Genomic DNA, 13,882 nt, shown 5'->3' with positions numbered 1-13,882 from the left:
CCCGGCGCCGGAAGAGGGCGTGACGAGAGGGTGGGTGCTGGGTGGGCAATGCACAGGCGGGCAACGGGGAGTGGGGTGGGGGTCTTCTCTGAGGCTGGCTCGCCGAGAAGGCAGTGACCCCACAAGGAGCTGGTGAAACAGCCAACGCCGAGGAGGACAAGGACACCTGGGTGTTCTAGAGAAGGGGAGCTGAGTGTGGCAGGTAAGAAGGTAAGGACAGGACGTAATTCATGGGCCCCACACAGAACGGAAATGCAGACCCTTGTTCAGAAGTGATTAAGAACTTCCAGGCAGTGACAGCAGAGTCAGGAGCAAGCCTGGGGCCGTGTGCGCTGCAGATGGGTCGCCCTGAAACTGGCCCTGAGTGAGGACAGGGGTTGAGAGGTGGGCAGGGTCAGACCATGAGGCCTCGGATTTTATTCCACCCGTAATGGAATGGCCACAGGAAGGGCCCAAGCCGCGGCAAGATCTGACATGGTGCCCGTCCTTGGACCGCGGCCTGGCTGCTGGGAGGAGCCTGTGCTGAGGAGGTGAGGGCAGGTGGGGGGCAGGAGGGGACCAGGGAGTGGCTTGCTGGGACCACAGGAGAAGAGGTGGTGGGAGGAGGGTGGGCTTTAGAGAGAGCTGATGGATTGGCTGCAGGCGGGGAGGGGACGGAAGCCCTAGAACCCCGCTTGATTTGCGATTTGAGGCGCCCCTTAGCCAACCCCGTGGGAGCACTGAAGGGCACCCTGTCCCAGGGAAGCAGCACCTCTCCCGCGGACGCCCGTTCTCTCCCTCCTCACAGAAGTCTCGTCGCCGCTCACGCCCAGCGACAACGCTTGCTGGAGACTGGTCACAGTCAGGGGCCATCCTGCCAGATGCTCAATCTCCCCCACAAGAAATCCAGACACAAAATGTGCAGTGGCCACTGTCCAAAACCGCTGTGTACAGAGCGGCACCGAGCCCGTGAGGACAGGAGGTGCCGCAGCGGGAAACACTGGAGCCCGACAACGTGTTGACTTTGGCAAGCTCCTGCGTGTCTTGTCACGGAAATGGAGTTTATGGAAATTGAAAACGGGGACGAGAGGGCTAAGCGAGGCTACCCTCTCCGACCGTCATCCAAAGTGATGTCAGGAAGGGCAAGAGTTACCATTTCCTGAGCACGTGGGGCGTGCAGGGGACGGTCAAATGCCCTGGAGACTTCCCACACATCATCTGACTCAGTCCTTCCGACCGTCCTATGAAGTTAGTGTGATTTTGCCTCTATTTCAGCTGCTGAAAACGGGGCTCAGAGAAGCTGAGTGATTTGTTCAATATCACACAGGCAGTTAAATGAAGCCCAAATTTTATTATTATTTTTTAATGTTTATTTATTTTCGAGAGAGAGAGAGAGAGAGAGAGAGTGCAGAGCGCGAGCAGGAGAGGGCAGAGAGAGAGAGAGGGAGACACAGAATCCGAAGCAGGCTCCAGACTCTGAGCTGTCAGCAGAGAGCCCGATGCGGGGCTCGAACTCATGAGCTGTGAGATTATGACCTGAGTCGAAGTCAGACATTTAACTGACTGAGCCACCCCGGTACCCCAGTGAAGCCCAAATTTAAAAAACCAGGTGGCAAATCTTGTGAGCATTATGATTGGGCTTAGTGGGCCTACAAGAATCCTGGCGCCCTTGCCAGTGGTTGATATGGGAGGGAGCATGGGACCCGTTCTGGGCAACGAGTCCGGAGAAAAAGGTGTGGGAGCAGGGGCTTCTGGAAAACACTCTCTCCCTGCTAGGAAGGGGTGAGCAGTTCAAGAACAAACACCCTGTGAGTCTATCACCTCTCCTCCCTGTCTATCGGCATATTGTAGGAAGGTAAGGTGTGTGGCCCAGGGCACCTTTTAAGATCCATGAGGTGACAAGGATAAAGCCAACCCGCTGAAGATGGGAAATGGAACTTGGAATGTGTGGCCACTGGCCTGTCAAACCAATCTCAGGACCTCCCACCTCCAGATTTCTTGAGTAAGCGGAAAATGTCTTTATGGTTGGAAGTCACTGTTAGGTAGTTATTAGTTACTTCCAGTTGAACACCTCCTAACATAAATCCTGGGCTAGTCTAACTTCAAAGCCCATGACTTTTCTTTTTTTTTTTTTAAGTTTATTTATTTGAGAGAGACAGAGACAGTGTGAGCAGGGGAGGGGCAGAGAGAGAGAGAGAGAAAGAGAGCGAGAGAATCTCAAACTGGCTCTGTGCTGTCAGCATGGAGCCCAACATAGGGCTTGATCCCCTGAACCGGGAGATGGTGACCTGAGCTGAAATCAAGAGTTGGACGCTTAACGGACTGAGGCACCCAGGCGCCCCCAAAGCTCGTGATCTTTTTCCTGTTACACTCCAATGTTTACATGGGGGTCCAGCTGTCATCCGATGGCCACTGTCAACCTAATGCCCAACGGTTACAGAAACAATTGGATTTAGAAACTGAAAAGAAAACTCAGTTTAAAGAAGGAGAGGTGGTCAGTTCAGCAAGATCAGAAATCTGGCTTCTGGCCTTAATTGTTCTTGGCATGAATCCTAGCATCACAGAACTTCAGAGCTGGAACAGACCAAAACAATCATCTGGTCAAGCCCCGTATTATAGGTGGTGAAATTGAGCCTTTGGGAGGCTAAGGCTTGCCTCAAGGCCCACAGATAGCATCAGCCCCCAACTGGAACTCGGCTCTACCAGTCGGCTCTCAGACAAGTGATCTTCTCCTTGCTCTCCACACAAACTCCTTATCGACTTTGTCCCAAACTCTGATTGGCCAATCGTCTCAAATCAAAAAGAAATTGTCCAGCGCCTGGGTGGCTTAGTCAGTTAAGCATCGGACTCTTGGTTTCAGCTCAGGTCATGATCTTGTGGTTTCCCGAGAGCCCAAATTGGGCTCTGCGCTGGTAGCACAGAGCTTGCTTGAGATTCTCTCTCTCTCTCTCTCTCTCTCTGCCCCTCCCCCACTTGTGCTGGTGCGCGCCCTCTCTCTCTCTCCCTCTCGAATAAATAAACTTAAAAAGAAAGTAAGAAGTTCTCAATCGAATCACATTCTTGTGACAGGATAAACCTTGGTGTCATTGACTGAGGTTTCTTTCATGCACATTTCCCTGTTGTATCAAGTTACCTCCCTCTTCCGATGACTTCAGCAGCACACCCTGCCCAGAAAATAGAAAGAGCCCAGAGACAGGGGGACAGGGTGGAGAGTGTCAAGCTCTTGGCTTTTCAGATTAAAATTGGTTCTTGAGTCTCATCACAGAGACAGCTGTCTTGAAAGCAAGTGTTGGACATTTGGAAATTGAGAGACGAGGCTCTGGCGGGATGCAGTAGACCATACATTGGGAAGAGAAGAGCTGAGGAGTCAGAGCACCACGCGCCTTAATGAAGACTGCCCCGGCTGGAGAGGAAGGGAGCTCAGGTGCCGGAGAAGCCCTTTGAAGGTGACAGCCGTGCAGGGAGAAAGGGCAGGGAGGGCAGTAGAAGCCCCAGAGCAGACCTGGTGACTCCAGCATTTCCGGGCACTGGCACGTCCCTACAGGCGTCTGTGTGGGTGGCTATGCGGCGGCACACACCGAGGCTGTCCTACCCAGTTTATAGGTGAACCAAATCACCCGAGGTCTCCCCACCAGCTGGGATGCCGGAGCCACCAGGTCTGAGATCTGCCTTCTTCCGCACCCATCTCTGATGCCCAACCTCTCCATTGCCAACCTCTGCCCCTACCTGGGAATAAACGCCCGCTGGGGTCAGAGAGCCACAGCTCAGGGATCAGGATACTTAGGACCCACAGTCCCCTTTGTGATTTTGCTCACATCCTGAAAACTCTCCCCCAGGAAGCTGGGAAACCCAGTTGCAACCACAGCTTTGAGAACTTAGACTTGGACCCAGGGGTCAGCGGCTGCTCGTGCAGCACTTCCACTCCCCCTGAGGCCCCAGGAAGACGGTGTCCAGGAAACCCGGCCCTCCCGCGGGAACTTGCTTTCCGACGCTGACCACGAGAAGCGGTGCGAGGGAGGCACACAATTCCCCAATCTCCCGGGTGCCAACGCTGAACGCCCCCACTGGCCAGCCGGTCGTGGGAAGTTGCAGGTCCCAAGACCACCCTTCCACCCGTCGGCTGGGCTGGCGGAACCCCGCTTCCCCTGCCCCGCAGCTATAGGTGGGACCCGTGGCCCGCGCCCCCCACCCAGCGCTGCAGCCCAGTGTCACCTGCGCCCGGTGCTGGGCTCCCCGTGATTCCAGTTACTGGGAGGCCTCGGTGGGTTTTAGATCCTTCTGAATGACTTGCGGCGGGGCCTGCAGCCCCTGCGTGCGCTGCGCCCCAGCCACGGCGCCCACACAACCGCAGCCACACCTCCTCCGGCTCCGGGCCCCTGGGAAGTGTTCCTCTGCCTCTCGGCCCTGGCAACACCGCCCATTCCTTCCTTCCCGAGAGACCCCCCAGCGCCAGGGCGGCGTCCTGATTGGCCCAAGCCCAAGAGCAAGCTGAGCTCCCTGACGGTGATTGGTTGGAAGTGGGCCCCGCGTGCAGCCTGGGCCACTCCTGGCTCGCTGGCTCGGGAGACACCCTGAGAGACGCCCGTCCTCTCGAGACTGTGTCTGGATGTCCAGCTCGACGGGGACCCGGAGCCCCACGGGCCGAAGCTGGTGCCACCCTACCTTCAGCCGCCTGGTGTGAAATAACACGTGGCACCGTTTTCTGTGCCCGATGCCAGAAGCATCCTCGCTGCTCCCTGATTCTATAAATGGCTGAAAACACCTCCCGGGCTTCTGCGAGGTCAAGTCCTGCTTTGGTTTTGCCCCCGCTCGCCTGGGGCATTTTCCTCTCTTCCTCGTTTGCACGCTCTTTGCTTGACCCTCTCTGGTGACCAGCTCTTCAGTGAGAATCACGTCGCGTTAAGCTTCCACCCAAGTCCCCCTGCGGCCCAGAAGCAGCGAAGAGACTGGGGACTTACACATGCTAATTCTTAGCCTCGCCTCTGGGCCATTATTACCCTGATTTTACACACGGGCGCGGTCACTGGAGCTCAGAGAGGTTGACGGGCTTGTCTGAGGTCACAAAGCTGGCAGCTGACAGAAACAGAAATCGAGTCCTTACTAGACAGTCTCGTGGCACCTGGGCTGCTCCACGGCCCTGCCTGGGGCCTCTGCCGACCACCGACTCACCCGCCCCGCTGGCCCCTGCTCTTCACCATGTCCTCACCCTGACCTGGCTTCACCGTCCAGGAGCAGGAGAGGGAGACACCTCCACCGCACGGAAGAGGAAGGAAGGGGGCGTGAGGTGTCGTTGTCACACAGCATCACAAACCACCAAGGTCCTCGGTGACACAGGACGACGAGCTAGGCATCCCTGCTCCACTGGCGCTAGGCTTGCCCACGTGACTCACTTAGGCCAGCGGGCGTCTGGCCAGAGTCCCACGTGATGGTTCTGGGGAGAACGCGTCTGTTCCCATCGATGTCTTGCACTGTGGCCATCACCACGAGGAAAAGCTTCCTCGGAGCAGCTGCCGCCCCTTGAGCTGGGCCCAGAATGCACACACGTGGAGTGGACTCATCCCTGAGCTCCGCAGGGAGAAGCTGAGGCTTCCAGCCACGCCCAGCCTAGAACAGGGACTCCAGGCCAAGCGCGGACGCTGCGCGAGGCCAGCCGAGGTGAGCAGAGCTGCCGAGCTGCCCCTGTAGACGCTTATGAGGTGGCACGAGGTTCTGGTTATTGGCTACGCGTGCGGTGGTGAAGATCCTCTGTGCTCGGTGAGCGCCTACGTTTTCATGACTTGTATGGGTTTACCACATCTTTGACACAAGAAGTGTTTTGGCCTTTGGGTGCTATTTTTAGAAGATCTGGTGGGCCAAGCACTTAACAGAGGACCTGGTAGAGAGTAGACACTTGGTAAATGCAGTCGTGATGATGATGGTTTGGTGACGCTGATGATGGTGGTGGTGACGGTGGTGAGGATGACGGTGACGACGATGGTGATCATGGTGGTGGTGATGGGTTGGTGACGTTGATGATGGTGGTGGCGGTGGTGATGTGGTGATGGTAATTTTGCGAGGCACTACTTAGAACCCTGGCTTCTCAGGGCCACTCCCGAGCTCCTGACTCCTCCACCGAAGGAGAACTTCCTTCTAGAGAGACCTTGGTGCTTCAGAAAGCCTCAGGCTTGCAACCCAGGTAGCAGCACCTCTTCATCTCAGGCCAATTCCACGGCAGCTGACCCAGGCCTGAGTGGCTCTAACGGCATTTACCTGCCCCTGTGTTTACCACACAGAAGATAACTCTTCAAAAAAAAGTAATGATATTATTATGGAAAATAAATAATCTGAGGCATCACAGAGAAATGTGAATTAAGATGAGCTGTGTGATGGACTTTCCATCTTGTTATTTCTGGAAGGAGGCCAAGACCTGGAAAATAATGAGGTGATAAGAAGGAGAAAGAAAGGCTGTCATCCTTCTGTCACCTCCTAGGCCTTTTGGGGCAGGTTTAAGTCTCTCCTCTCTGTCCCCTGTGGGTTTCCTGGAGCCTTCTGCAGCTGAGGACAGTGCCGCTGTCACTAGAAGGGGGAGTGGGCCACCAAGAGGCACAGGTGAAAGCCAGATTCACATAGTCCGCAAGTGTGGTAGGTCCCCAGGGGAGAAAATGCTCAGGGATGTTCCATTCAAGTGGGAAAGATACTTTCCAAACAAATAAATGAAATGACTGCGGGTACTAACAAATGCTTTAAAGTAAAGAAGGCAAAAAAAAAAAAAAAAAAGAAAGAAAATGGTAAGAGAAACTTGAGGTGGGGAAAGGAGTGTTGGGGGTTGAATTGTGTGTCACCCCAAAATTCAGATGTCGAAGCCCTAACCCCTTGTCCCCCAGAATGTGACCACATTTGGAGACTGGTCCTTTAAAGAGGTGATTGCATTGAAATGAGTTCAGTAGGAAGGTCCCTAATCCAAAATGACACTGTCCTTATAAAAAGGGGAAATTTGGACACAGACACACAGGGAAACATGACGTGAACGGGAGCCGGGCCATTTCCTCGCCAAGGAGATAGGCCTGGAGCAGGCTTTCCTCCACAACCCTCAGAAGGGACCAGCCCTGCTGTCATCTTCACAGACCCCAGGACAGAACACGCAGAGTGAATTGGCTGAATTTCCAGGCTCTTTAGCAGGATTGCAGTTGTTTGCAACCTGTCAGTTACTGAAGGCCGTGCCTGAACTGGTAGAAACTCAGCCACTCCCTGCCCATCCCTGAAGTAGGTTCCTCGTCCCTCCGTCCAGACTCCAGGCCTGTGGCTGCCTTGCTGGTGGCTCGATAGGTCGGAACGAGCCGAAAGGACAGGAAGCTTCCAGAAGAGCTTTACCACGGATCCTCCAGCTCTGGAACCTCTTTCAATCCCAGCCTCAGCCTTTGCTTGCCGAAGGCAGTCCTTACTGCCCATGGGAACCAACGTGAGCCGCGTGTGGCCGCGGACCCAGGACACACTGTGTAACCAGCCTGCCATCTTGCCACTGGCAGCCTCTGCTGCCACCACTGGAGAAAGAAGTTCTCAATTTCCTTTCATCTTTGTCCGCCACTCAAGCCGTAGAGTAATAAGAAAATAACTTTGACAAGGGTCCAGCTTGTGGATGATACTTTTTTGGTATAATGCTTAGCCAGTTACTTTGCATAAAGCTGGAAAGCGATCGCTCTGTGCCATCTGGCTGTGCTGGTCCTCAGCATAGAATGCCATCAGTAAGCGATTTAGAGGGCAAGAACGATCCTTCTACTAGGGTATACGTATCTGAGTCCTCACCTTATACTGTTAGATTATAAGCATGCATTCTCAATACTTCTCTTCAGTCTGACACAGAATAATGGCCAGGCTTTCAGGGCTGCTCCTGTTCTGCCTTTATAGTTCTGAGTCTGGCCTCTTTCAACACCCCTGGTCCCAGTAAGGCAAGCTCTTTCTGTTTTATTTCCTGCATCTTCAAGGTCATACCCTTGAGCTTTGGCAGAAAGTCCATAAGGATTCTGGGCGGCTGTGTCCGGAGGGCCTCAAACTTGCAGAACTCTGAGCCCATTCTCCTTTTTTCTGGGCACAGATCCCCATCTCCTATGACATCCCTGTGACTAAAATGGGGACACACAGGCTGGAGGCAACATGGAGCCCTCATCCAGGGGCTGAGCAAGTAGTTGAACAGCTAAACCTAAAATGTGTCCCAGAAGCAGATGAGTATTAGTTCAAAGGGCTGTCCAGGGGAGGGTTCCCGCTGCCCTTGGCACTTTCTTGTTCTGTATTTGTGTAACACATGGATTCAGACACGACCGGGGCATAGAAAACATATTAACCTAATAGTTAAGAATCTGGGCTGACACTGTACTGCTGGGGTGAATGAAAGACAACTCTGTTGCCAGCTAAATGTCCTGGGGCAGGTTATTTAACCTCTCTGTGCCTCAGTTTACTCAGCTATATAATGGGGATCATAGTAGTTTTGCCTTTAGAATTGCTGAGTGGTGGGGTGCCTGGGTGGCTCAGTCTGTTAAGTGTCCGACTTCGGCTTGGGTCATGATCGCACAGTTTGTGAGTTCGAGCCCCGCGTCGGGCTCTGTGCTGACAGCTCAGAGCCTGGAGCCTGCTTCCGATTCTGTGTCTCTTCCTGTCTCTGCCCCTCCCAAGCTCATGTTCTATCTCTGTCTGTCTCTCAATAATAAGTAAACATTAAAACAATTTAAAAAAAAGAAAAGAATTGTTAAGAGTGTTAAGAGTTGGGACTTATGAAGCATCTAGAATTTACCATCTAGGTATTGGCTGTTACCACAGCTACCCTGGTTATAACAGGGGGGTGGGGCACTGGGGGACAGGAGGAGTAAATGCACCAGTGAGCACAATAGCATCCAGAATATCTCGCTAAGTCATGATGATGGGTGAATTTAATGGTTAAGCTGATCGTTGCGCCCCCAGTGTCTCGAAGTGGTATGGGGAGGAAATGTTCGATAGCAAGTTAAACAGAGGTCAGCCACAGGGTGGGCTCCCCTCCAAAAAAGCTTATGTAATTTCACTCTGTGCCCCTAGATATGGGTGATCGGAAGAGGGAGAGCATCAACCTTTGCCCTAGACAGACGGATCACACATGGACAGATTTGGGGTGCCCCCTGTGAAAAGAGTCCAGACAGGCAGGAACGTGTGCAGAGAGGGAGATGGTAATGCAGGAGCTTGAAAGCATGCGAATCAAAGTGAGGCTCACCGCAGTGGCAGGTAAGGCGCTTGCCATAGAGACGGAACACAACAGCCTATTACTTGCTCACTAAGTGATGCTTCTAAGTGGGGAGCAGCCCTCCTCCAGCAGCGGGGTGGGTGCCTCCCTTCGTGCTGAAGGAACGTGGGGCCTGTGAGTGGAAGGTTTGTGAAAGCCAGGTCTGGAAATGACCACATGGCCTGCGCTCATATTCATCCCAGGGCTACACCGACCTTCAAGAGAGGGTGGGAAGTGCAGTCTGGCCAATGAGGCCAGAAGAAGAGAACTCTGTCATCAGCCAGTGACCCCTATCACTCTGCCCAGTGTGAAGAAGGTCCAAGAAACTAAGGATGTCAAGTCTGAGAAAACTTGGGAGAAAACAAGACGTGTCTTCAAACAATGGAAGGGTCTTCTCACGAAAGAGAGGATCATCTTTGTGTCACTCCAAAGGGTAGGAGTCAAATCTGTGGATGCACAGACCTAGGGAAGCAGGTGGGGTGAATCGACCATCCCAGTTTGCCCAGACTCTCTGGTTGTAGCCCTGAAAGTCCCACCTCCTGGGAAACCCTGAGGGGTTTCCAAGGACCAGGGCACTTGATCATCCTAGTTAGGGCCAATTTTGGGTTGATACAGGTGTGTCTAATCCTAAGAGTTCTCTCAGGCAGCTCTCCTTCCCCCATCCCCATCCCCACTCATTCACATAGGAGTTATAGTGCTGTTGACTGTGAATTCAATGTTAACAAACCAATAATATATATTAAATACTGTGTCTTTAAGCAGAAATACATGTACATCAAGGTTGTGGGTTTTTTTTTAATTTTTAATTTTTATGTATTTATTTTTTTGTGTGTAAGAGAGAGAGAGAGAGAAATCGTGGGAGGGACAGAGAAGAGGGAGACACAGAATCTGAAGCAGGCTCCAGGCTCCGAGCTGTCAGCACAGCGCCCGACATGGGGCTTGAACTCACAAACCGTGAAATCATGACCTGAGCCGAAGTTGGACGCTTAACCGACCGAACCACCAGGCGCCCCAAGGTTGTGTGTTGATTGAGGAAAATGTTCTGACCAGTGGCTTTCGGAAACCTAACCCTGTATTTCCCCTAGCAGCAATGGTGCGGTATTTGCTAATTCAATGATTGTGATGACGTTATAGAATGTAATTACCAAAAAATAACAAGGCCGAATATCTACGCAATGGAATATTTTTTGGCCATAAAAAGAAATGAAGTACTAATACATGTTGTAATGTAGATGAACCTTGAAAACATTACGTTGAGTGAAAGAAGCCAGTCACAAAGACCACGTACTATGTGATTCCGTTTTATGAAATGTCCAGAATAGGGGACTCTCTAGAGACAGAAAGATTAGTGGTTGCTCAGGGCGGGGGCAGGGAAGGGGATTGGTGAGCAGAGGAGCAATAGCTAAAGGGCACAGGGTTTCTTTGCAAGTGATGAAAATGGTCTAAAATTGGCTTGCGATGGGTGCACACATCTATGAATAAACTAAAAAAACACTGAATTGTGCATTTAAAGGGGTGAGTTGTGTGGTATGTGAATTATAGCTCAATAAGCCTGACATCCCTCTGCTCTTCACAGGGGGGCTCAGCCCCTGCCCCAGCATCGCTTGTGGGAGCAGCGCCCATGCCTCTCTCTCCGGCGCCACTCTCTCCAGAACGCCAGGGGAGTGGGTTCTCTCCTCACAGGAGGAAGACTTCCCAGCAGAGGTGCCGGTGCAGCCCGGGTGCTCCAGGAGAGCACAGGTTCTCTTCTTTGCTTGTGGAGCACAATTTAGAAGATCACCCCATGGACGTATCAGAGCAGGAAGCCAAGCAGCCCGTGGCAGTGATTCTAGATGACATAGCCGTACGTCTCTTCCGACCCGGAGAGCCTTGTATCAATCAGGAATGCTTTTGCCCACAAGTAACAAAGCACCTGACAAACAGTAGCTGAGCAATGAAGAGAGGTAATTATCTCACACGGCCAGGAGTCCGGAGATCTGCTGGCCCAGGATGGGCACAGGTGCTGGACGGCTTCCGCTCCACCATCCTAGGCCTTCCACCTCGTGGTCATGAGACACCAGCAAGCCACGGCCATCACATCAGCACACAGAAGTGTTCTTTGGGACAGGAAGGCGGCAGACGTGCACAACGGCATTTTCCTTACTTGACTTCGCCAGAGTAGCTTGACATCAGGAGCCTCCAAAAGCCCATCAGCAGGCTTGCCCTGCGTCTCATTGGCTACAACTGGGTCACATGCCCGGTCTCCGAGCATCGTGGGATCACAGTGTTGTGCTTAGATCAAGCACGGTGGTGCCTTGGGAGGTTGACAAAATGGAACCCCTATCTCTCTACCTCAACCAAATCCAACCGCTCCCAGCAAAGTGAGACGAGAGATGGGCAGTGGCTGCTAGGTGGGCCGTGGCCGCCACGGGGTGATGTAACGGGAGGCAGAAGAATATTGACGGCGTTCTCCTCCAGGGATACTATTTTGACATTTGGAGAACCACCAGAAGAGAGAGTGTTTCCTTGGTCCCAGGAGGTGAAGCATTATTGTGACTGGGTATCCATCTTGTGGCCGCCTTCTGGCCTCTGTGTGCCCCTTAGCAACTCCTGATTCTCTGGGAGTGGAATGCGCTTTGAAACGCATGTGTTGGCATTGACGAGGCTGAATGATGGCTCATATCTGGAGATCTGATGCGTCTGTGATGAGCGGTCGGATGCCTTCCACATGTGTGTGCTTTCGCAGACACACACCCTAAATGTGCCCACCATGTCTTGTGAATACAGCAAAACAGCTGCAACCTTCTAAAAATTAATTGGTTTCTGGATCATTTGCATTTTTTATAGTTTGCCAACAAAAGATAGGGAGAGGGGAGGGAATTTATTAATGTTTGAAGAAATTCTCCAAAAGGGGAGGCAGCGAGCATTTTCAGCGAGACCCAGAGACGCTCATCTAAATACGACACCACGTTGCTTTCCTAGCCGCCTCCCGGGCCAGCCCCTCCGAGGGGAGAATTGATATGCAGCTCTAAAAGTAGACAGCTGCTGTGGGCGCCAGAAACCGCCTGGGGCTCACATTATTTTAGTCGGGGTCTGCATTATGGTTTGGTAACGGCCATTTTCAGAAAACAACCAAGGCAATTTCAGGATTTGCTGTCACAATAGGCACACTAAAAATAAAGTCAGCATAAATAGATTAAGAAATTGACAGAATAACAAGGCATAAAGAATTAGAATGAGTGCACTCGCTCCAGATGACAACCCAGTGCCCGGAGCCGAGGGAGACGGGGGTGGGGGAGGAGTCTGAGCTGCTGACTCGGTGGTTTCTCCGCTGCCTGACTGTGCGGAGAGCTTTTCACGGGGACAGGGGGACAGCCGGCGCTTAATCTAATTCCACGTTCGTTCGTGGCGGCGGAGGCACTAAGCTGAGGAGGGGTAGCCACTTAAAAGTGGCTGACACCCCTTAGACAGATTGGGAGTTTTCCGCAGCTGGTCCTCTAGTCCCAGAGGTGACTTTGGAGAAGGGGAGGGATGTGGTACAGAAGTGTTGGGGGGGCGGGGGGGAGAAAAAATGTTTTTAATTCAGTTGTGATATTTGGAGAAAATAAATCTGTGGCAAGCTAGCACGAGAGGAAAGAAGAGACAACTATGTGCTAGGAACGGACTGTGTCATCAGAGGTCAATACGTGCTAACTTTGGGGAGGTGGACTCTTCTGATCTAGGCGTTTCAGGCAGTCTTAATCAACTAGTCAGTGGCAGAGCTCTGGCTGGGGATTCTGCAATCCCTCCCCTCCCCCGCTCCCCAAACACACACATACCAGTGTGGCAGGAAGATGTCATCGCTTCTTTCCCACATCCCAAGCTGGGTGCCAGAGAGAAGCAGGCAGGGAGCCCGGGGAAACCCCAAATTCCTCATTGTCTTCACCCTTCACTGATCCTAAGCTGAATAGAATAAAGCGACAGACACTTTTTATCAGAACATCTTCTGGCATTTGGGGGGGAACATCATTTCTCAACCAAGTTCCCTGGTGTTAACAGATGTTTGGCGGGGGGAAAAAAGGTGTTCTTAACGTAAGTTTAGGAAATTTCTGGGTGAATTTGCAGAAGGGCTTCTCAAAGCCCTTAACGTGATAAGGTGCTTTGTGGACCTTGCAGAAAGGATAGGATGGATGAGCTCCTCAAATGAATCTTACCATTAAAACTCACCCTTTTAAGAATTTCTTTTTGGTGGGCCACCTTGAGGGATGTCTCTGGATACTCACCACATGGTTTTCAGCCACCTGAATGTCCTGAAGGCAGTGCCTCCTCCTTGAGAGAGGTGGGAAAGTTAAGGACACAGCCCTCTGCATTCCTGCCTGGCCAGAGCCAGTTTACTTTGAAAAGGGTAACATTTTTATTGTGATTTTTTCCAGTTCGGGGTACCCATTCAGTTGTCTACAGGAGATGTGGATGAAAGACTGAGGACAATGGCAGGAGTTCTCCAGCTTAGGGAAGGAGGAGGGACCACAAGGTCAGTCTAGACCCTGCCTGCTGGTGGATGCCTCGCTTGTGCCCCTCCATGCTGTGCTAGTATTTTGGCAGACCTTCATTACAGGTCAATAAAAGTTACATAAATGAAATGGGGCTCCGCTGCGGAGACATTTAATCATTTCGTTAAGCATACTATTGTGTCCAGGTGCTCTGCCAAGTGTAGACCTGGTT

General features: G+C 52.3%; 1 protein-coding gene across 10 annotated transcripts in view; it reads left to right on the top strand.

The window, feature by feature from the left end:
• Positions 1–4,866: 4,866 nt before the first annotated feature.
• Positions 4,867–13,882, top strand: part of LOC109500119 (SH3 domain-containing protein C23A1.17-like) — a 47,218-nt gene continuing 38,202 nt past the window's right edge. For 2 of the 10 annotated variants that reach the window (XR_006598435.1, XR_006598431.1), the window contains exons 1-2: positions 4,867–5,733; positions 13,594–13,691. The gene's annotated coding sequence lies outside the window, so the exon portion shown is untranslated. Of the gene's footprint in view, positions 5,734–7,246; positions 7,584–9,021; positions 9,205–10,778; positions 11,998–13,593; positions 13,692–13,882 lie in introns of those variants that run through there. The other 8 variants (XR_006598440.1, XR_006598434.1, XR_006598433.1 and 5 more) reach the window with 8 other exon arrangements.

This window comes from Felis catus, chromosome B2 (genome assembly GCF_018350175.1).
Source record: "Felis catus isolate Fca126 chromosome B2, F.catus_Fca126_mat1.0, whole genome shotgun sequence".
Classification (NCBI taxonomy): Eukaryota; Metazoa; Chordata; class Mammalia; order Carnivora; family Felidae; genus Felis; species Felis catus.
Note: the sequence above shows the minus strand (reverse complement) of the source record. Positions and strands in the feature narration are given on the sequence as shown.